This window comes from Mesocricetus auratus, unplaced genomic scaffold (assembly GCF_017639785.1).
Source record: "Mesocricetus auratus isolate SY011 unplaced genomic scaffold, BCM_Maur_2.0 Super-Scaffold_15014, whole genome shotgun sequence".
In the NCBI taxonomy this organism is placed as follows: Eukaryota; Metazoa; Chordata; class Mammalia; order Rodentia; family Cricetidae; genus Mesocricetus; species Mesocricetus auratus.
The window spans coordinates 74,329,499-74,352,455 of NW_024429186.1; the positions used below are offsets into that span (position 1 = coordinate 74,329,499).

Genomic DNA, 22,957 nt, shown 5'->3' on the forward strand with positions numbered 1-22,957 from the left:
ACATAATGTCTAAGCACTCTTTTTTTTTCTCCCCTCCCCTTCTGTTTCTTTGTTTTGGTTTGGTTTTGGTTTTTGAGACAGACGGGGGTTTCTTTTTTTTTTTTTTTTTTTTTTTTGGTTTTTCGAGACAGGGTTTCTCTGTATTGTTTTGGAGGCTGTCCTGGAACTCACTCTGTAGACCAGGCTGGCCTCGAACTCACAGAGATCCGCCTGCCTCTACCTCCTGAGTGCTGGGATTAAAGGCATGCGCCACCAACCCCAGGCTCAGACGGGGTTTCTTTACATGGCCCTGGCAGACCTGGAACTCCCTTACTAGACCAGGCTGGCCTGGCCTCCGCTAGGATTAAAGGCACCCACCCCCACACCAGGCTCGCTTTTTTTCTTACCGAATTGTATCCAGTCAATACTTTTAAAGACAATGATATTTTCTGTCTTTGAGTTATGTCTGGTCCCCCAAGAAACTCCTTTTCCCCAAGGTCGGACATTTAGACAAAGGCCACCAGTCTCTTGTGGGCTTGAAGAAAGTTCCTATTTCCTAAAATAATATAAAAGGGTCATTCTCCTTATCACTGGCTAGAGTTGCCCTCCCCGGCAAAGGAGCCCCTTTCTCCTGTGTCTTTCCCCTGTTGCTTCTCCTTGCTTCCTTCCCCAACCCCCAAGACAGCTTGGCAGTTTGAGTAACCTTTTCCCTACTCACCCACAGAGTGGGGACTTTGGTTTCTTTACTGAGCCCATTTTCATTCAGGTAACTGCGTTTTTTCTCTCCTTTCCTTCCTTCCTTCCTTCCCTCCCTCCCTCCTTCCTTCCTTCCTTCCTTCCTTCCTTCCTTCCTTCCTTCCTTCCTTCCTTCCTTCCTTCCTTCCTTCCTTTCTTCTTTCCTTCCCTCCCTCCCTCCCTCCCTCCTTCTTTCCTTCCTTCCTTTCTGACTTTCTTTACCCCTTTTCTTTTCCCTAACACTGTTAAGAAACAGAGAAACTCCCAGGCTTAAGTTAAGCTCCTTTATGTACCCTGAAGCTGATTGTTACTGTGCATTTTGTTTATTTGTTTGTTTGTTTGTTTGTCTGTCTTCTGGAGCTGAGGACCAAACCCAGGGCTTTGCACTTGACAGGCCAGAGCTCTGCCACTGAGCTAAATCCCCAACCCCGTGCATTTATTATTATTTTTTAACGTGTGTGAGTGTTTTGGCTTCGTGTTTATCTGTGCGCCATGTGTGCCTGCCAACTGTGGAAGCCAGAAGAGGATGTAGGATCTCCTGGAACTGACGTTATTAACTTACTGACAGTTTACGCTACCGTGTGACTGCTTGGAAGGGAACTTAAGCCTCCTGGACAAGAAACCAGTACTCTTAACCACTGAGCCATTTTCCCAACCCTATTATGTAATTTTAAATATATCTCATTTCTTCCCGTATTAGGCCTTGGGCAATATATTCCTGTGTTTTCTACATATTCTCTTTTGAACAACTTCTTCACAATTAAGTACAAGAATATTGAATTAAAGCTGAAGAAATACCGAGTTAGAATCCAGATCACAATTTTAATATTGGTATCATTTTGCTTTCTTTAGCAATATGATATTCATATGTGTAAAATATCAAGAATAAAACACATTAGAATATTTCAATATCCTATACACATACATGTATACATTTTAGTCAGCTTTCTCTCCTTTTTTCCTCATATGAAAAGGTTAATGTTAACTTTCAAACCCGGGACAAACATGTCAAAGTGGACCTGACCTCCAGGTCCTCCCAGCATCCCTCAGTCTCCACAGGGTATGGCCGGCACACTCTGCCCTCTACCCTGAACTATTCAGCCCCAGGTACTGGGCTGCCCTCCCTTCCCCCAGCTGCTCTTCCCTATGTAATCCAGAAATTTTGGTTGCTTGATCTTTTTGTACCTTTTTCCTCTTGCTTGCTATTAGTATTCAGGCATCTGCACTGGCCTGCCCTTGGGGTTCTGACAGGATACGCCCTCAGCTGCAGCCACTAGGAGCACCTCCTGTGCACATTTACTACATTCCTTTTTAAAAGGACTCTGCCCACCTCCCATCTTTCTTTCTCTGTCCCTCTCTCCCCCTCTCTCTTTCTTTTCCACCGCCCTAGTCCCCAGGGAGTGGTCTCTGCCCCTCTATCTGTCCCCTTTTCTGCCCCTTCTCTCTTCTCTTCTAATAAACCTCCTATGTGAGTTCTACTGTATGGCATGACTTCTTTTAGAGGTGTTTTTAAAATTACAACAGCTGCTGTATCTAGTCCCTTTCTCTCCCCTCTCCCTTCTCCTCCCCTTCTGCCCACATGGCCCACCCCAGTTTGGTAATGTCCACTCTGCCTCTGACTATGCTCTCCCACGTATCTACAATGAGCCTCCTCCTCCACCTTACCTAGCAGCAGTCATGTCCTTTCCTTTCCTTTTTATTTCCTTTTTTTTCATTCAGGTAGTGCCTCCTGGGTACCCGCAGAAGCGGTCACATAGGGGTCAAGCTCCCCGGAGATAAACGGGAGTGATTGCCCAGGCTGAGATGGGAAGGTACAGGAGTATACAGAGATGCAGTTGACGCAAGCAGGGGATGGGACCTGCTCCAGCAGGTTAGTGGTGGGCATCCTTGTTCTTGTCCAGAAGCGAGATGTGGCCTTAGTTCTGTCCTAACTGGAGTCAAAAGTGTCAGAAGTCAGTTTGGTTCCTGCGCTGATTTCTTGTTAGTTGTCCTCTTCCTTTACTCAACACAAATGAGCCCCCACAGCCTAGGAGCTACACAAGAGGATTTGATTAAAATCGGGAAGCCCCTGGGTACTTCGTGGATGGGTTTAGTGGGCTGACCAGCTTACCTCCCCATATCTCATGGCAGTCTTTCCATAAATCCTATAAAAATGGCCCGGACTAGCACACGGAGATCACTCCATTTCTGTGACCTGCCTTGCCTTCTGTCTTTTCTTTTTCGCTCTCATCTATAATTAAAACACTTTGTAAACGTATCCTCCTATTGCTGGCTGTCCTTGCCCAATCTAGTCTAAATTCACCCTTCTACTGTCTAGGAAACTAATTTTTCAAGTCTTTGAGACAGAGAACACAGTAGGTACTAGCTTAGAATTGCTACGGACCTTGCTTTGTCCAGCATCTCAGCTGTGCGAAGCATGTGCCCCTGAATCTAGGAAGCCTCCATCATACCCAAGAACTCTCTTTTCTCCCATTTCATAATTTTGCAGTACAAAGTCTAGCATCCATGAGGATATAAAAGTAAATGAGACTAGAAAAAATAGATTGAGGCCAGCTCATTAGCACTAACAAGTTTAGACTTTATTCTCTAAGTAATTGGGAGCTGAGGAAAGTTGTTGAGCAGAGGGCATGAACTGTGTTTCAGACCAATTACTCTGGTGGGCCCAAAGGGAATAGATGGGCCTAGAATGAAGCAGGGAGGCTAATTAGAATGTTTTAATTGTCTAGTGAGAAATGATGGATACTGGATCGAGCAGAAATGAAGCCATAAATAGGAAATGAATTTCAGAAAAGGAAAAGGTAACTGAATTTGGTGAGAGGATCGATCAGGGAAGCATTTGGATGTAGAAAGGGGAGGGCCTGGACATATAGACACTGTTTTCTAGGCTTTTCTCTCTTAATGGTGAATAACCTCCTCCAGAGCCTATTTTAGATATAATTGACCAGAACTGGGTCACGTGGCAGCCTTTAAAGCAGTAGAGGCTGGTAAAGAGGGCAAGAGATGTGTCCCTGAGATATTCAAGCACAGGGAAACGTTGGACTCCATTTGCACCGGGCCATGCACACCCCCCTTTTATATCATGCATTTAGTGGTTTAACATCTTACCTGCAGATCCCACACACCTGTTATCAGGTAATGCACCTACTGACCCCAGGGCCCCTTCAAACATCTACCTGCTGCCACATGTACTGTACCTCCGATGGTGACTGAGAAACAGTGTAGAGTTCTCCATCCTTAGTGACAATGAAATGCAGTTTCTAGTCAAGTGTGTCCCCACTGTATCTGTGTTTGAATATTACAAGGATTGATCAGGCCTAAACCGGTTTTGGGTACAGCAGGGCACAACTGTATCCTCAAGTAAATTTTAGAGAGATTTACCAATAAGATGATGCGTCATTGGACAATCATATCAACAAAATCAGATGCATTATAGGAAAGGATATGCATAGGAGAAAAATTGCATGATGTAAGCTACCCATTAAAATAGAGAACTTCCAATGCTACACTTCAAAGTCCTCTTTCTCTTGAACACCATAAAAAGAAGCCCCGAATAACCATCAAAGTCCATGAGTATTCCCATTCGTGTAGCTCATTGGTAACCCTGGCACTGTGTCCCTCTCTGGTTGTACTACCACTGTCTCCAAAGAAAGCTGTCTTGTTACCTTTACAAATCTGTGTGAGCCCTTATCTTTGTTTCTTTGGATTTAGAGATCAAGAACTTAGAGATGCCCAGCCAGACTCTGACAAGCAGTAACATTTCCATTACCTTAGACTCACTATGGCCCACAACTCTAGATTTCTGTTACTTTAGACTCACCATGGCCCACAACTCTAGAGGCTACTAACATTATCCTTCTGGGAAAACAATTATTATCAAGAAATACACAGTCACTGGCTATGCAGTGGGTAATCCATAGAACTCGCCGCAGTAACTAATTGGCTAATGACAGCAATGGATTGAAGACGGTTCTTCCAAAGCTCCTGTCTGTTAAATGAGGAAAGGAAGTAAACAGAGTGTTTGTTCACTATTGAGAGGAGCTGAGATATGTTTCAGGTAATCAATTCCTTTACTAATTCTGGCCACTCAGAGCTGGGGAATCAGAGATGCAACAGAAACTCAGAGAACAAAGGACGTTTCTTACGTTTATAGCTGTTAGAGGTGAAGTGTCTCTGAACTTGGAAAGGAAAGGTCTCTGAGTTTAGAGTGGAAGACTGTCTGAGTTTACGGTATTAGGGGAAGGAGTAGATGAGATATAAGACCTTAATGTGCTAAGCTAGTTCTATTATCCCACCCTACCATGAGGCTGGCACATGCTAGGAGGTAAACAACTTAGTATGTAAGATATAAGGCGTGCTGATCCCTTCTAGAGGGGCAGCATCTGTGATCTTAAACCACATACCCAGAATCTCAGAAACAGGCTCCAGGCTGGAGCAATGGCCCAGTGAGTAAAGAGCTTACTGAATAAGAATGGGGACTTGGGTTTGGATCCGACCTACAGGTAAAAGCTGGGCACAGTTGCACACATTGTGGGGAGGGAGGGCAGATCCAGGCTGATGCTAAGTAATTGTTGGATAGCAACTTTAGATGAAATTGCCACCTGCATGTTCAATGAGGGACCCACTCTAAAAGAAAAAGCACATGGTAGAGAAGGAGACACTCACCATTACCTTTGGCTTCCTCACATATGTGTACACAGGCAAGTGCTCCTACACACTTGTTCATGCAAACCCCCCCTATACTGTAGTGGTGTCCATCCATCAGTAGCTTGTTGTAAGAACTGAGGTCAACAGCGAATGGGCAATGTTTAAGGCTGATGAAAAAAAACGTTTCTGACATGCATTATGTGACTGTGGTAAAAACATACCTGCTGACATCCTAGAGACAGATTCCCATCTAAAAATGTGTCCATTCTTTGTTGTTTTGACTGCTGGTGGTTAAGCCCAAAACCTTGGGCATGCTAAACATGTTCTACCTCAGAAGTACACTCCCTGGCCCTGTTGACTGCTTTTGACAGGAAAGATTTGATGGGGGACACAGTTAAGTTTTAGTTTGTATCATTGGCTTTCAAAATGGAGCAAATGAATTGAGCACAGGTATTAGAAAAGGGAAACAGTATCTAGATAAATTAGGATTATGGTTGTTATCAGTTATTGAGAATCAGACCCTGGGCTGTGACATCTTCAATAAGATGCATTTGGCCACCCATCCTTAATAATCTAGCTAAATAAACCAGTTGTACTGAAAACACAGATTCATTCAATGTGATCCCAGTAGATTAGAAAGAGGAACAAAGAGATTCATCATTCCCCCCAACTCCATGTTCAGTGCCCCAACGTGAAAGAGAAGGAAAGGGGGACATACGGTTCAGCAGCCCCATTCACGCTGTGGTCCCAACTTTACTGCCTACCTCCAGTGTCTCCTGCAAAGCATTCTGACAAGTTAGTGCTGTGAGAAAGCTCTTTGCTCGTTCTTTCTTTGTTTTTTTGTTTTTGTTTTGTTTTGTTTTGTTTTTCGTGACAGGGTTTCTCTGTATTGTTTTGGAGGCTGTCCTAGAACTCACTCTGTAGACCAGGCTGGCCTTGAACTCACAGAGATCCACCTGCCTCTGCCTCCCGAGTGCTGGGATTAAAGGCGTGCGCCACCACCGCCGGCTACTTGCTCTTTCTTACTGAGAGTCAAGCTCCCTCTCTGGCTAGCACCATGCTTCAGCTTTTTCCTGATCCCAACATGAAATTCTTAGGGGAATTCTAATTCTTGAGGTGTCTTGTTTTGGCAGTCCAGGTTGTCAGAATGAGGGACATAAGTGTGTCTTGTGATAGCCTCATTCTTTCTTGACATGCTGGCTACAAGATGAGGTCATATTGAATTAGGATGAACCCAAACCGAAGGAGTGGCCTTACAAGTGTCAGACATGAACAAACCCAGAACTAGTTAAAGTGATAAGGTCATAGGGTTTCCATTACTGTGAAGAAACACTATGACCATGGCTACTCTTATAAAGAAAAGCATTTGATTGGAGCTGGCTTACAATTCAGCGTTTTAGTCCACTATCGTCTTAGTGGGAAGTATGACTGTACACAGGCAGACATCGTGCTGGAGAGGTAGCAGAGAGTTCTACATCTGGAATGGCAGGCAGCAGGAAGAGAACAGGAGCCACTGGGCTGACTTGAGCTTCTCAAACCTCACAGCCCACCCCCAGTGACACACTTCCTCCAACGAGGCCACACCGGCTCCAAAAAGGCCACCCCTCCTAATAGTGCCACTCATCCAAACTAACACAATCATATTTTGTTTAGTTACACATTTTGCAATAAAAAAAAAAGACCCGGCATGAACTCAGCCCCACTTCATTTTAAAGAGAAAGTAGAGAAACTAGAAAGTTTGGAAACCAATGCAGGAAGTAGAAATTGGTTTGGGAAAACAGCTCAGTGACAGAGTGCTCACCTGACACCCAGAAAGTGGAGGGAGGGGTGGAGTGGAAAGATAAAAAGTCCAGGTAGAGAGTGAGCTGGTGGGATTAGTTCACATAAGCTTGCTCCCTGCCTCTCGTCAAAGGTAGCCCCCAGCCATCCCACAGAGACTGGGATTCTAGGATCCCATTCTTAGTGGTCACCTGAAACAGACAGGATGGTCATTTACCACCTGGTCACTGTCAAGACAGGAAAAGAGACTGAAGTAGTCAGAAAACCTGGAGACTCAGCCGGTTGTTCAGTCTTTTAAAGAGGGTTGGGGACTGGAAAGAGGGGACAAAATCATCTGTGCTGAGAGTCATCTGGTGTCTTCACAGATCAGGTCTGAAGTCTGGCTCTGAAGAAAAATCAAAGAAGCATCATTGGAGTGTGGGCAAGGAAAGTGTATTTGCCTTAAGAGACAGACATGAAGAAAAAAGGCCATGTCCACATGGAGGTAGAATGTTGGGGACATTTTGCTACAGACCCAAGGAGGCGCCTCCCATGGGAATGAGAACGAACTAACACCGAGTATTATTTTTCTTTTTTCTTCTTTTTTTGTTTTGTTTTTTTTGTTTGTTTTGAGACAGGGTTTCTCTGTATTGTTTTGGAGACTATCCTGGAACTCGCTCTGTAGATCAGGCTGGCCTTGCACTCACAGAGATCCGCCTGCCTCTGCCTCCCAAGTGCTAGGATTAAAGGTGTCCGCCAACAGTGCCTGGCCTTTATTTTTCTTTTTCATTGCATTTTTATTTACTGTGTGCTTCTCTCTCTCTCTCTCTCTCTCTCTCTCTCTCTCTCTCTCTCTCTCTCTCTCTCTCTCTCTCTCTCTCTCTCTCTCTCTCTGTGTGTGTGTGTGTGTGTGTGTGCACCAGCTCTCAAGTGTCGTGCACAGGGAGGCCAAAGGGCAATCTGTGGGAGTCGGTTCTCTCCTGCCACTTAGGCGTGGAGGATTGAGCTCAGCTTACCAGGCTTTCTGTAGGCACCTTTACCCTCTCAGCCATCTCACTGACTTCCTTCACTTTTCCTTTATTTCCACGCTGACGTGGCAGGAGAGAGCAATTAACATCTGAAAGAAGCTGCTTGGCTGAAGAGAGAGACACATGCTTCCTCTAAGAAGGCCCTTGTTACATAAATGACCTTAAAAGGTCAAGATGCTGCCCCCACCCCCACCCCCAACACACAATGGCTTTTGGGAGTTAGCCCGGTCCAGTTCTGTGGCCCATTACGATTCTTGGGAATGCCTTCCTATTATTTAACAAACTACCTCTATTTTTTTTTTTTACCATAATCCCTGTGTCCCTGGTCCAATTCTTCGTTTTTCCCAGAGACAGACACAGAGAGACCAGACAGACTGAAAAGCTAGGCATTCTGGGGTTTCCTCCAACAGCCCTTCCCATTTGATCACACATTTGTCTAATCACGTCCCTACACAACTGAGCATCATTCATTCTTCAACAAACACAAGCCTAAACCAGTTCTCCCCGAGCCTTTATGGCTTCACTAAGGCTCCTGTGCCGTCACATACACCTGGTATGCTTTTTTCTTGTTAACCTGCCATTTATTATTATTAAGTAACCTGTAGTACTCTTGATGGGCGAGCAACAGTATCTATCACACTGTCCCCCGATGCTGACGGCACGGGTTGAATGTGTTGACTGTGAAGCATTGAGATTGGGGGAGCTAAGCAAGAATGGGGATAAGGAATTGAGAATTGAGAAACGGAAGGAAGAATAATGAGATCTAAGAGGGGAAATTTCATCAATCACTAATAACAGTATAATTACAGGTTTTTAGTTGACCAGTTCTACACATCCGTTTCCCTTACAAAACCCCCGTTCTATGCTCACGTGGAAACAGTGGAAGTTAACATCACTGAGGAGCTAATGAAGTTAGTCTGTGAGGGCCGATGAATATCCAGAGACCGAGTTTGGAAAGAGTCGTTAGCAGCGCTTTGATTTCCCATTTGCCTCAGTAGCAAATTTAGTAACACTTTCTAAACTGCGCTGTGGATTACTGTCTCTATTGGTGTTTTTAATAAGAAAACAATAAGCACAAACCACAAGCTACAGTGTTGCTGTTTTCTTGATGTTCCTAATATGATTCGTTCCTATTGGTCTCCCATTTATTCCACTGCACTGTCGTTATCATTCGGTCCCCCCCCCCTACATTGTGAGCTTCTTAATGGTATTTTCCTATCAACCATCTAGCGTGACAGTCAGCAGTTTATTCATTTAAATGAGAGCTATCTGATGAATGGCAGTGGTTAAGAGCAGACTCTAGTTCGAGGCTACCCTGGAGAAATACCAACTCTACTTTTTATGAACTTTGTGACCATAAGCAAATTAGTGAACCTGTCTGTCACTGTGACTCTGTTCCCTTCTCATAATGTAGAATATTAATCCTCTTGTCTTAGTCAAGTCATGATAATATTATATGGGTGGTCAAAATAGCAAACAAATACTTCTCATAGCTCTGAAGACAGTAAAGTTCAAGGCCATGGTGGCAGCAGAATCAGTGTCATCCAGCGTATATAAGGCAGCCTCTGTCTGTCTGTCTGTCTGTCTGTCTGTCTGCCTGCCTGCCTGCCTGCCTGCCTGCCTGCCTTCCTTTCTTTCTTTTTAAGACAGGGTTTCTCTGTGTAACAGCCCTAGCTGTCCTGGAATTAAGCTCTTGTAGACTAGGATGGACTCGAACTCACAGAGATCCGCCTGCCTCTGCCTCCTGACTGCTGGGATTAAAGGTGTGCACCACCACCACCCAACTCTTCTTGCTATATCTTTACCTACAGGAATTTTGTCTCTCTGATGTCTCTTGTTATAAAGGCACTCACTAATCTCACTCATATGGATTCCACCCTCAGAACACTTACCTTTTTTTTTTTTTTTTGGTTTTTCGAGACAGGGTTTCTCTGTGGCTTTGGAGGCTCTTGTAGACCAGGCTGGCCTCGAACTCACAGAGATCCACCTGCCTCTGCCTCCCAAGTGCTGGGATTAAAGGCGTGTGCCATCAAAGCCCGGCCCAGAATACCTACCTTTAATCCCAGCACTAGGGAGGCAGGAGCAGATAGATCTCTATGGGTTCCAGGTCTGCCTGATCTATCTACATAATGAGTTCGGGGACAGCCAGAACTATAGAGAAACACTGCCTCAAAAAAATAAAAAAAGAAAGAAAGAAAAGAGGAGAGAAAAAGAAAAAAGAATTATTTGTTCATGGCAGACAAATTGCGTAAGAGCAAGAGCACAATTCATTGAGTTCTCCTCTACACAGTTCATTGAGTTCTCCTCTACCCCATGCTTTTTACAGACCTATATATCATAGAGACTAGTAACATTCTGTTAAAAGGATAAGTTCATGAGTGGTCTATTTTACCTGTTAAAGTCCAGGGGAAGTCTTTCTCATGCACCTAGCATTGAAATTTATGGTTCAATGTTAACAAGAGCCAAGGTGTAGTAACAGTAGATTTTTAGGCTAACCCGGGAAAGAATGACTGACTCCCCTTCATTCCTGGAACTAAATGCCAAGCATAGACTAACAGCCCTGCTCCCGGAGTTTCTGTTTCTATGGTATCCGAGGGAGTAATTCTAGCTTCACACCTTCTGTTATGACTCGATTTCCTTTATTTCCTGCTCTCTAGGGCAATTGTGACATGGGATAACTAATGGTAATATGTCCTTAGGGAAAGATGGGTCCACTCACTGGAATAAGGTTGTTTCAGATGAATTTCTCTCGTGTACGGTTTGCACAGCTGAAGAGGCATTGTTGAAGACTTGGCTATTTTGAAATGAATCCCCGTATTGGGATACCACAGGTTTTTATGGAGCTTTATAGCATTAAGTTTCAGACTGGAACTGGAGACCTAACTCAGTGCTTAGAAGTTTGCTCTGCTCTTACCGAGGATCTGAGTTCGATCCTAGTACCCGCGTCAGGCACACCTGCCCATTACTCTAGCTCCAAGAGGTCCAATACGTTCTGGACTCCTTGGGCACACGCACCCACGCTTATACACATAATGAAAACAAATCTTCCGAAGTTTCAAAATTAAATGCAACCTCTGTTTTAACATAAACATAACATATAGCATGCTTTTGTTCCAACGTCCTCCTATGCATTTGCCCCAAAGGGACAGAATCCCAGGAAAAGTACGTATACATTTTAATCTTTTCTAACTTGCCGTCTTTGACAGTTGCGTGCTGCTGCAGTCAGAAAGGATGGGATCACTTTTCTATTTCCTTAAGGTCACCGAGGACAGACAAGCTCAGGACACACCGTATTTGTCAGAACCAAAAAGGATGACTGGTGAGGTGGCAGTGACGAATCTGCTGTAGGCCCAACTCATTTCACTGAAGAATGTCTGTCCCCTTCTGACATTTATCAAAAGGAATTCCATCTCATAAAAACGATGTCAGGTAATAGTCCATTGCTTACACTCATTCTGCAGCTGTTAAAAGGGCTGATAGGGGGGCAAAAAAGGGAATGGGGGAGATGGAAGGGAAAGTTATTCTGCCAAGAAACTAGGTGAAAGGTCAGGATGCTATCCAGGGGCCTGAACACCTTCATGATTAAATCACCCACCTGGTTTTTGAGAGTCATTCGAGTGGTCTACCCTTTGGGATACCCGTCTCCACGGTCTCCAGAAGCAAGGAATGACAGAGTGGGCTTTTTGCTGTCATTTGGCTGCACTTCGGCTGTATCATGGAGGAAAGTTAATGGAACCTGGCCAACCCCCCAAAGCACCAGGAACAGTGACATGTACCCTGCGGGCCAGCAATCAATACTTCTTAGAGTGATGATGAGATTTTTCTCTAGCAGAAAAGGGCATTCTGGGTCAGAAAAGTAGACAAATAAAACCAAAGTTATAAAAGGAGCATTAGAGAAACAGGAGTCAGATTAAACCAGAGGAGGGATTCTAAAACCGGACAACGATGAAGCTAACAAAATCCTGTGATGAGTACGGCGTTTGACCAGACTCCATAAAACCATGGGATTAAATAACAAATTAAATCCCTCTCCCAGGAGGGGTTTCCGTAGGACAGCAGCAATTAGGCTGCCTTCTAGAAAAGACAGGAAACCGGATCCACAAAGGCTGTGTAGGACAGATAGGTTTAATACTGGGAGGTGAGACGCCAACTGTTATGCAAATCGACTTTTCCCTGAACGCTGGATAATTTCAATTAAGAACTGAAATGCGCTTTAATTTTTTCACATGATGTTTTCAGGACTTGCCACCCCTGCCCCCTCCCCCCCCCCCCACATACTCATCACTGACCCAGGTTTGGCAATAAGAGCCAGAGGAAGTTCTTATTATGGAAATCCTATCCATGTTTATATTCCGGTCACTGTCTGGTGAGGAAGTCTAAAGATGCTACCAAAAATGTAGCCAGAAACACGTTTTGCTTCTTTGCTAGTCTTCAAGTGTCTGAAAGTGTATGAGGTAAGGGTGGTTGATTGGTAGCTTGTGAGACTAGGGAAGAGCTCAGGAATCACCTATCACAGTGTTGGTATTTGACCCCTACTGAATCCTGTAGTCTACAATTCAAAACAACCTCATTTAGGAACAGAGCTTCTTGCTGGGCATTTGTGGCTCATGCCTTTAATCCCAGCCCTCGGGAGGCAGAGGCAGGCGGAGTTCGAGGCCAGTCTGGTCTGCAGAGTGAGTACCAGGACAGGCTCCAAAGCAGTACAGAGAAACTCTGTCTCAGAAAACAACAACAACAAAAAGAGCATGGCCTCTTAAGAACCTGCTAAAAGTCAGGTTTCTGTGAATTACAGGCCAGCTGAGGATGCATGGTGAGCTGCTGTCTCATAAAAACAAAAACGGAAAACAAACAACAAAAACCTGCTACTATTAGTTAAAAAAAAAAAAAAGATACCCAGTGCAGTTCCCCACAAGAACTGTAGTGTGCTAAATTCAAAGATAGGAAATAGGAATCCAACAAAAACCTTACAATTAAATTCAACACCCAAACTTCCGCTTACTCTGAACTTTTCAAATTCAAGGTCCTAAACGTTATGCAGACTATTCAGAACTTTGTACTATCCAGGTCTGGCATTGTGAGAGCTAAAGTTATGTTTTAAGTTTAACTATTAAGCCTAAGAGAGCCATAAAACAAAAATGCCTGTAACCTATAAACCCCTTGCCCAAGGACAGATACACTTCCTGAAGTGCTGGAGGCTCTTGTTAATGTAAGGTAACAAGCCATGATTTTGCTCCCCTAAACAAGCGTATTTGACCAAATTGCAGCAGATGTGTTTGACCACATGGAGGTGGGAGGTACGAAGGCATGAAATAATCAGGATGCATGCTTGCCCCAGCTGGATGTAGGCAGGAAGTATGTCGAGATAAATGCTTGTTCCTGATTGGACCCGATGAGAAGGTTTGCCTTCTTTAAACCTCTGAAAATATGACTCACTGCCATTTTCTGGGAACCCCAGAATGGCCTTGGCCATAGTCCATCACCTTAGCCAGTATCTAATTAAAACTTGCTTCAATTTGCCCCCCAAAATATGGTAGTGGTCTTATTCTCAACCAGTTGGGTTAACAGCCTCTTTCACTGTGTCAATCAAACCCATCTCTCTGCCCCTGGAGAGATGCTAAGAATTGCCATCTTATCAGCCGTCTGGGTAGCATTCTGGAGTCATCGTCACAAGAATTAGTCAAGCTTTGAAAATTTGCACTGGGCTGCCCAGAAGCATTTGCATAAATTCTTTTGAATACAGCATACAGAATAAATAATTGGAGAAAAAGGGACAAAATAGACTAATACACAAGTTTTTTTTTTAACACTTTAAATGAGTTGAGAGCCAGATGGCAAACTCTCACAAGTCCCAAATCCTCTGCCGCTAAGCACAAAGGCATTGACAGACACCATGCAGACAAACGGGCTTGGCTGTGGGCCACCCGCAAGTCCTTTATAGGAGATATCACCCTTCAGCCTTAGGTCACAATTTGCTCACCCGGATTCTTTTCATTTTATCCATTCCTCTCCAGAGCCTGAGAGGTACTCCAGTGCAGCAAAGCTGCAGCTGCAGCCCCACAAAGACTGCAGGGGAACCTGAGAATCAGTCTGTGCTAAGTCACTAGTGAAATATATATTGGGAAGCCTTGATGTCAACAGTCTGGTCCCCACTCAGCTTCCTGAGGTTCCTCAAATGGAGATTTGGTCATGGAATTCTCTAGCTTTTGATGTTCCATTAAGTCCTAATGCCCAGTCATTCCAGTTCCTGGGGTTCTGACGTCATCTTTTATCCTCTATGGGCAACCAGACATATATATCATACATGCATATGCATCTAGACAAAACACTCATCCACATAAAAAATAAAAACAAATATTTTTTAAAACCAAATACAAACATACATACACACACATCTATACTATATTCTTTGTTGCTTGAATACTGTATGTATTTATATAATGAGTTTTAGTTTTTTCCATCTCCATTCCCTCATCTTATTCCCTTTCTCTCCAGATAGAACTCTCTCTCTCAAGAAATCTTTTGTCTTTTGTCTTTTTTTTTTTTTTTTTTTTTTTTTTTTTGGTTTTACGAGACAGGGTTTCTCTGTATTGTTTTGGAGGCTGTTGGTCCAGCCCAGCCTCAAACTCACAGAGATCCGCCTGCCTCTGCCTCCCGAGTGCTGGGTTAAAGGCGTGCGCCACCACCGCCAGCTATCTTTTGTCTTCTTGTTGGTGTGGTCTACTGAGTTTAATTAGAGTTTCTTGCCTGAGCAGGGGTGGAAAGTTATTTACTAGAGCAAGGGCAACTTATCAGTGGCTACACCACTGAAGAAAATTGTTGGGAGCCCCAGTAATTGTTAATTGCCAATGGTTCCTCAGGAACAAAAATGGGCCTAATGGGTTCCCTAAACTGTGGTGAAATGATAGGCCAGACTTGAGAAGATCTCATGTAGATAACTACAGCAGCACTGAGTTCTTTCTTCTTTCTCTTTCTTTCTTTCTTCCTTTCTTCCTTTCTCTTTCCTTCTTTCTTCTTCCTTCCTTCTTTCTCCCCCCCCTCCTTTCTTTTTAAAGTAGGGTCTGTCTTCGTAGGCCTGACTGTACTAGAACTCACCATGTAGACCAGATTGGTTTGAACTCACAGAGATCTGCCTGCCTCGCTGGCCTCCCAGTGCTGGGATTAACACTGTGTGACACCATGCCTGGCTTGCACTGAGTTCTTGAGTGCAATGGGCTATTAGAGTCTAGTCTTTCATAACCTTTACACCATGTGTATATTGATACGAATCAGGCTCCTCCTCTTACTCTTTGAAAGGGCGCCACTCTCGGTGGCTATACTTGGCCCCCTAAAGGTCATTTTAGTAAGAATTCTGCCAAGTCAATTGAGCACCAACCCAACACTTTGTACCTGATCATCCTCAATAGCTCTACAAATGCCTTTCCTCTGGCTCCACATAGCCAGTCACTTGTACTTTAACTACTGCTTGCCTCTTGTTTTTTGTTGACTATAAATTTCTAACGTTCTCTTATCTAACAGATTGAACTGATTTCCCATTCCCTGTGGAAAACATAGCATTGTAGTTCAGTTCCTTTTTTTATGGAGAAATTTGTACTTTTTGACTTTTCTGTTAATACAATTATATGAATGCATAAAATAAACATTTTGACACAAGATGGACTTTATTTTTTCATGACATGCTAGAGATCCCATGAAACACCCAACAGATTCTCGCAGCTGAGCCAGCCAATCTTCAGTGACAGAGAGTGCATCACATTGGCAATTTGAATGCAAGGGAACTTTTTATTTGTTCAGAGAATCAAGGCCAAAGGGTCCGCTAAACTTGGCTCCTTCTTTGTTTTCTTCATTCTGATTACACACACACACACACACACACACACACACCCCATTCTAATTTCATGTTTCGTTTTGGATTGTGGTTTATTTACAGATAAAACAATTTTCCTAATTGGAAAACAATTTTAGAACCCCATTATTTGATGATCACTGTCAATGAATTGGTAGTTTACAGAGCCTTCTGCCAGGTGAGGAATGGCAGATAATCTTGGACACCAGTCTTTAAATTGTCTCGTTTCCATTTTGAGCTTTTGCAAACAACAACAACAACAAAAACAATTTAGAAGTGTTTAAGAATCGGGTTCAGGGGCAGGGGAGACGGCTCACCATACAAGATGAGGACTGCAGTTCACACCCCTGGTGCCAACATAAAAGCCAGGCAGGCATGGTGGCCTTACTGTGACCCCATGGTCTGAAAAGCAGACACAGGGGAGGCCCAGGGAAGCCAGCTTGCTGGACTACCTGACTCAGCAAGCCCTAGGTTTAGTGAGAGACCCTTCTTCAGCAAACGGAGAGGAGAATGATGGAGGAAGATACCATGTAGTGCACAGGTCACAACACTTCTCAAGGATTCGGGCGAGGGCCTGAGGATTGAAATGAAGACAAAAGACAGCGGGTCATTTTTGCAAGGAGAATGCCATTTATTGCAACAAGAGGGGAGCATTATACACCAGTTAGCAGGCTCAGTGGAGAAATATCAAAGTCAGAGGTTTATGTTCCAAGAGCGCATGGTCAGATAGCAGGGACTTGCATTCAGGCAATAAGGATGGGTTGATAACAGGAACTTGCATTCAGGCCTTATTGGAAGTAGGGTAACAAGAGTTGGGTCAGTAGATCCCTATGAGGAAGGGTCCAACAATACCAGACATCAACTTCTGTCTCCACATGCATGGGTATGCATGTGCATCCATATATATGTGAACATGAATGTACTTACACCACACATAGAAAAATAAATAAATACAAATGTGTGAATACACGTAGGTACCCATATACATGTGAGCACACATGTACTCACATCACACATAGAAAAATAAATAAAAACATGTGTGGATACACATGTGCACCCATATATACATATGAACATGCATGTGCTCACACCACACATAGAAAAATAAATTTAAAAAAAACATGCATGGGTACACATGTGCACCCGTATGCATGTGAACGTGCAGGTGCTCACACCTTGTATAGAAAAATAAATAAATAACTTGGCAAGAACCAAGGTCAGGCTGGTCCTGGTGGTACGCATCTGTACTCTGAGAACTCAGGGAGCAAAGAGGAGTTTGATTTCAAGACTGGCCAGGGCTACTTAGTGAGACCTGTCTCAAAATAAAATTATCAAAACCATATAATTAAGTTAAAAGTTTAGCAAATAAAAAAACATTTAATAGTGTTGGACTTGATTAACCTTGGCTGTTGGTTTTTTAGTTTAGAAGCTTTTGAGGAAGCTTATTGATATTACATGAATGATTGTCTCCAAAGGGTTGTGTTGCATAATGAAAAACACATTTAAATAAAACAAGGTTCTGAACCAAGCAATAATTTTAGAAAATAAAATAAAACCTTGAGCCGGTACTAAAGTGATTTAATTAATGGGTATTTATTATCTAGACAGCACAGACATAGTGATTACTAATCTTTTTTAATTAAAAAAATGTATGTGGGGGCTGGAGAGATGGCTCAGAGGTTAAGAGCACCGGCTGCTCTTCCAGAGGTCCTGAGCTCAATTCCCAGCAACCACAGGTTGTCTCACAACCATCTGTAAGCGTGTTCTGGTGTCCTCTTCTAGAATGCGGTGCAGGCATACATGCAGGCAGAACACTGTACCCAGAATAAATAAATAAACCTTAAAAAAAGAAAACCATGTATATGAGCGCTTTGCCTGCGTGAATGCATGTGCACCATCTGATTTGGTTTCTCTGGAGCTGGAGCTGCAGATGGTTGTGAGCTGCTGCAAGGATGGTTGAAACTGAACCCAGGGTTCTCTGCCAGAGCAGCACACGCTCTTAACCACTGAGCCATCCCTCCCTGGTTACTCGTCTTCGTCCCGCACCAGGTTCTTGAACTCTTGCCTTTCTGGGCTCTTTGTGTCTGTAATGAACATGCTCATTTCGGCCTCGTTGAGAAGGGAGTATGAGTAACGTGGCAGCTAAGGAAATCTGTGTTATGTGCGTTTACCAGCTCTCCTACTACACTGCAAGATGCCCATGAGTGACAGGGCGCAATTACGCACGCTGCAGTTTTCTCTGTGAAAAGGAAGCCACCTTCATAGCTATAATGAATATGGTGTTTATACTATATTTAGGAGCCACAGTTGCAGGGAAATACAGCTGTTTATTTCTATATTTTGAGGAAGTTTGGAAATAATTTTAGTCTCCAAAATTTACGCCTCTCCAAGGTTACTGAGACTAAAACTGCCATTGAGATTTCCCTGAAACATCTACAGAGTTACAGAGTTGTTCTTTCCTCTTGTGAAAAGAAAGTTGGTAAAAGGGGTTTGCTGGATATGCAATTGTGGATGAGATGGAGAGAGAGTTGCCAAGTCAAAGGAGGGGTCTAGTCGTCTCTGCGTGGGTTGTGTTGGAGAAACTGAAGCCTCTGCAGGAAGTCTTCCCTTGCCCATGACTCTTAGCAGAGCTCTTCTCTGCCGACTGTGACAGTAATGTGGCCCTCAGTCATGAGTTCAGTCATTCTGTATCATGTGCTGAGTTATAATTCACACACTATGCCATGAAACTTAGCCGTTTAAGGCACACGGTTAACGGTTCCTGTTTCTTCACCTAAGATATGAGCTTCATTTACTTTATGTGTATGGGTGCTTTGACTGCATGTATGTATGTGTACCACATGCATGCCTAGTGCGTGTGGAGGTGAGAAGAGGGTATGGGATGCCCTGAGACTGGAGAGGGCGCTGGGAACCAGACCTCTGCAAGAACAAGTATTGCTAACCACTGAGCCATCTTGGATCCCCAAGTATGGGTCGCAGGACATCCACATTTCTAGACAGCTATCAACCACTGCCTTCGATTTGGGGACATGCTCATCATCTGAAAATGAAATACTGTATCCATCAGCAATCAACCAAATCAGATATGCTAACATTCCATCTCCTATAAATGGAATGCTGTCATCTGTTATCTTTAGCTACCGATGTCTCTTCTTAAGCATATGACATTTGGGGAGTCCATGTTGTGCTATGTACCAGTACTTCATCCGTTGTTGTCAGTTATTACTCAGTTGTGTTCAAAGAGCACATTTTGTATTCATTAATTTATTTAGGTTTTTTGAGACACAGTTTCTCTGTGTAACAGCACTGGCCTGTCTTGGAACTCGCTTTGAAGACCTGCCTGGCCTTGAACTCAACAGAGATCTGCCTGCCTCTGCCTTCTGAGTGCTGGGATTGAAGGAATGCACCACCACTGCCTAGGCTATTTACAAGTTTTCATGAGTATGTTTTCATTTCTCTTAGGTATCCTAAGAAATAAAATTGCTAGGCTATATGATAAATTTCTGCTTAACATTTTCATAGCAATTCTACATTTAGTTGCAGACTTCTCACCAAAGTGGCTGCACTCTTCCTGTTTTCTCATCATCGGAGTGTGATGTTTTCAGTTTCTTCATGCCTTTTGATTATGAGCCATCCTAATTAATGATGTCAAATATTTTCAGTGTGCCTATTAACTGCTTTTGTATCTCTTTTAGATAAATTTTTATTCAAACTCAATAACTACTTTTTAAATGTTATATGTTACCTTTATAATTGGATTGTAAGATTTTATATATTCTAGATACAAGTGTTGAATCTGATATAGGAATTACAAATATTTTCCCATTCTCCTTTATTGTGTTGTGAGCATACTGCATCAGTTGAACACAATGTCAGAACTTACTGAAAACAAATTCACAAGGAATGGCTGTTTTATTGGCAGCATATCCTTATTGAGTAAATCCACTTTCCTTGATAGTCTCAGTAAGTGAAAACACCGGTTCTTTTTTTTCTAGTCATAGTTACCAATATTAGTACTCAAATCACACATTACACATCAGAAGTACATCTGTCTAAACATGACGTATGTAGGTTATAGCATGTCTGCCAAGGGTTCAGGAGGGTCGGCAGTGACCGAGGTGGCTCAGAGACCTGAAAGACAGAGCTTCTAGGGATGAAAAGAGTCTGCAAAAGAAGATAACGAGCTCAAGCTGGAGACTCGGCTGCAGGGTCAGGGATGAGTGGAGAAGCAGGGTGTGGGTGGGGAGGCTACAGAGCAAGGGAACCGCAGGTGGATTTGCCATCGGTCCAGATGGACAGACAGGCAGGTGTGTGGTTGGCAGATGAAACAGGCTGTGTCAACAGCAGGGACCAAACGGAGCTGAAGCCCCTGGGCTATTTAGAAAACTCTCAGCAAGTCAGTTCCTTGATAAACAAACCGAGTGGTCAGATGACAAATTGGTGGCACTGTCACTATCACAGTGTTAAGTGTCCTCCTCTTTATAGGGTCCAGATGAAAGAGAGAAACACTCTTTCCTCAGTCTGGTGTGCCTAGTAAGTTCTGGGGCCAGGTTTTCCTAATTTGATTTTAATACATCTATGTTCTCCTATAGACTCCTCCGATTTACTTTGATAAGTTTATGAGGAGTGGCCAACTTTCTGCTTTTAGGGATTAAGTTGTTTGTCAGCCTGCCTTTTATTTTTTTCAGGATGCCCTTCATGTATCCACCCAAATGTAAAGTCAGCCTCCATCCTCAGAATGGAGTCTCTCAGGGCAAACCATAGACTGGAAAACTGTTGTGCCCAAATTCTGAACCCCCAAATCAACAAGAGACCCATTCCCATGCAAAAACAAAGAGTCTTTTATTGTTTAAGGAGCCAAGCTCATTAACTCAGGCTCTTCATCTGTTCATCAAGGCAGATGACTGGAGAAGGACCCAAAGAGATCGAGAGGCGGGAAATACATCGGGTAGAGCAAGGGGAGTGTCTAGGGGTCTGCACCAGTCTCAGGATTGGTGCACTTCCGGGCTTGGATGACCAGTCCTGTGTTGATTGGTCCCTGGTTGTCATGGCCTGTAGGACCTCCCGGGGTGGTTGCTATGGTATGCACATCACTGTTGTGCCACTTGTCCTGTAAAGCATGGCCAGAGCCATAAAACACATCCAGCATCCCGCCAGCTAATTTCTGACTGGTTCATTGTCACGAAGGTATCTGACCTCCTAGTGACTAGGGCTGGCCCAGCAAGGTCAGACATGTGCTGAGTCAGAGGCCTTTTCTGAAACCTGTCATGGCTGCTAAAGTGGGGGCGGGAGGCACTTGTCTGTTCAATACAAGATAGGATATTTACTATAGTAAGCCTGATATCTTTTCCCCCTGTCCGTCCGTCTGTCTGTCTAGAGGATCTCCTGGCTCAGGCTGGTTCAAACTAGATAAGGAGCCAAAACTGCTTTTGAAGCCCTGATTGCCTTCCCTCTACTTCCCAGGCATACTCTACATGCTTATTTGTTTTGTTTTTTATTTTTTGAGACAGGGTTTCTCTGCATACCTTCGAAGCCTATCATGGAACTCGCTCTTGTAGACCAGGCTGGTCTCCAACTCACAGAGATGCACCTGACTCTGCCTCCCAAGTGCTGGGATTAAAGGTGTGCGCCATCAAAGCCCGACTCCCTTCATCCACTTTTTGACTAGTTATTTTAATATGGCCTGAGGAAGGCATCCAATTCTATTCTCTTGCATGTGGTTCTACAGTTGCCGTATTTGAGAATAATGCTCATTTTACCAAATACGACCACATTTTTGTGAGGTTTTAAATTTCATGTAACAAATGCTTACAAAATCCTGTTGGGTAAACTGGCCTGGTACCTGATTTATAGGATTTCTAGACTTCTAAATTAGTGTAGAAGGTCATTTTCTGGCAGATGCAAGAACCGAAGAATATTTAGGGGACCAAGAAAAGGAAAGTGTTACCCACATTTACAGGAATTGGTGGTGGATACGGTAATAAGTTCATTCTTTGGTTGTCTAGCCTTGGGATAACGAATCAGACTTCGAAGATCCATTTTAGTATTTTCTGTGGGAACACCAGACCTTGAGCAGAGACCCACTTCCCCTTCTGCCTGGGAGTAGGCAGCTGTAAGACAATGTTTACTAAAAACATGTTTACTAAAAACAATACAATGCCTAGGGGCAATAAGTTCCTGGAAAAGGCCTGCCCACAGAAACCACCCTGACCTCGACCTTGTCCAAAGACTAACCACCTCTTCTGCCATGCCCAGATCAGTTTTTGGGGTCAGGGCAGAACCAGCCAGGGGAGAGGAGAGAGCAGAAGCTTTTCTGGTGGGGGCCTTTCTTAGGAAGTTTTCTTGAACCTTTTTGGGGCCTGCTTAAAGTTTTCTTTACATCGTTGAACGAGTCTCTGTGTTGTCAATCCCCGACACCCTCTGCACGTTCTCGGACACAGGCCGCGTAGCAGACGCGGCAATTTTCCATACAGCAATGCAGATTTCAGAAACATTACATGCGAGTAAATATTCTTCCTTTGTCAATAACCATGCTAAATCTGTTCATACTAATTTTATTTGATGATCATGAATAATATTTATTATATAGAAGGGAGACACCTAAGAATTACAGAGAAAACATTTTTCATTGGGCAGTTACATACTGCATACAGAATTTATGCATTACAGGATTCCAGATTTCACAACTACATGGACAGTTAGACATGCACACGCTGTCTTGTCCGATTGATTTCAATTTAGTTACCTTCTCGCTTATGGAAAAGAAACATTTTTGCACCCTGTTAAAGATTGCATTCCTGGGGCTAGAAATGGTACAGAGGTTAATAGTGCTTGCTGCTCTTGCGGATGTCTTGAGTTCAGTTTTCATCACTTATGTGGGACAACTCAAAACTACCTGTCACTCTAGTTCCAAGGCTTCTGATTTTCTCTTCTGACTCCCACAGGCATGCGCGCGCGCCTGGACAGCACT

At 43.6% G+C, this 22,957-nt stretch overlaps 1 long non-coding RNA gene across 1 annotated transcript; it reads right to left on the minus strand.

The window, feature by feature from the left end:
* Positions 1-435: 435 nt before the first annotated feature.
* LOC121139502 lies at positions 436-10,701 on the minus strand. The gene is made up of 4 exons (XR_005876452.1): positions 10,537-10,701; positions 7,329-7,522; positions 2,380-2,645; positions 436-535 (listed from the first exon to the last, which is right to left on the minus strand). It is a non-coding gene; the product is annotated as an uncharacterized LOC121139502 (long non-coding RNA).
* Between the last annotated feature and the right edge of the window lie 12,256 nt (positions 10,702-22,957).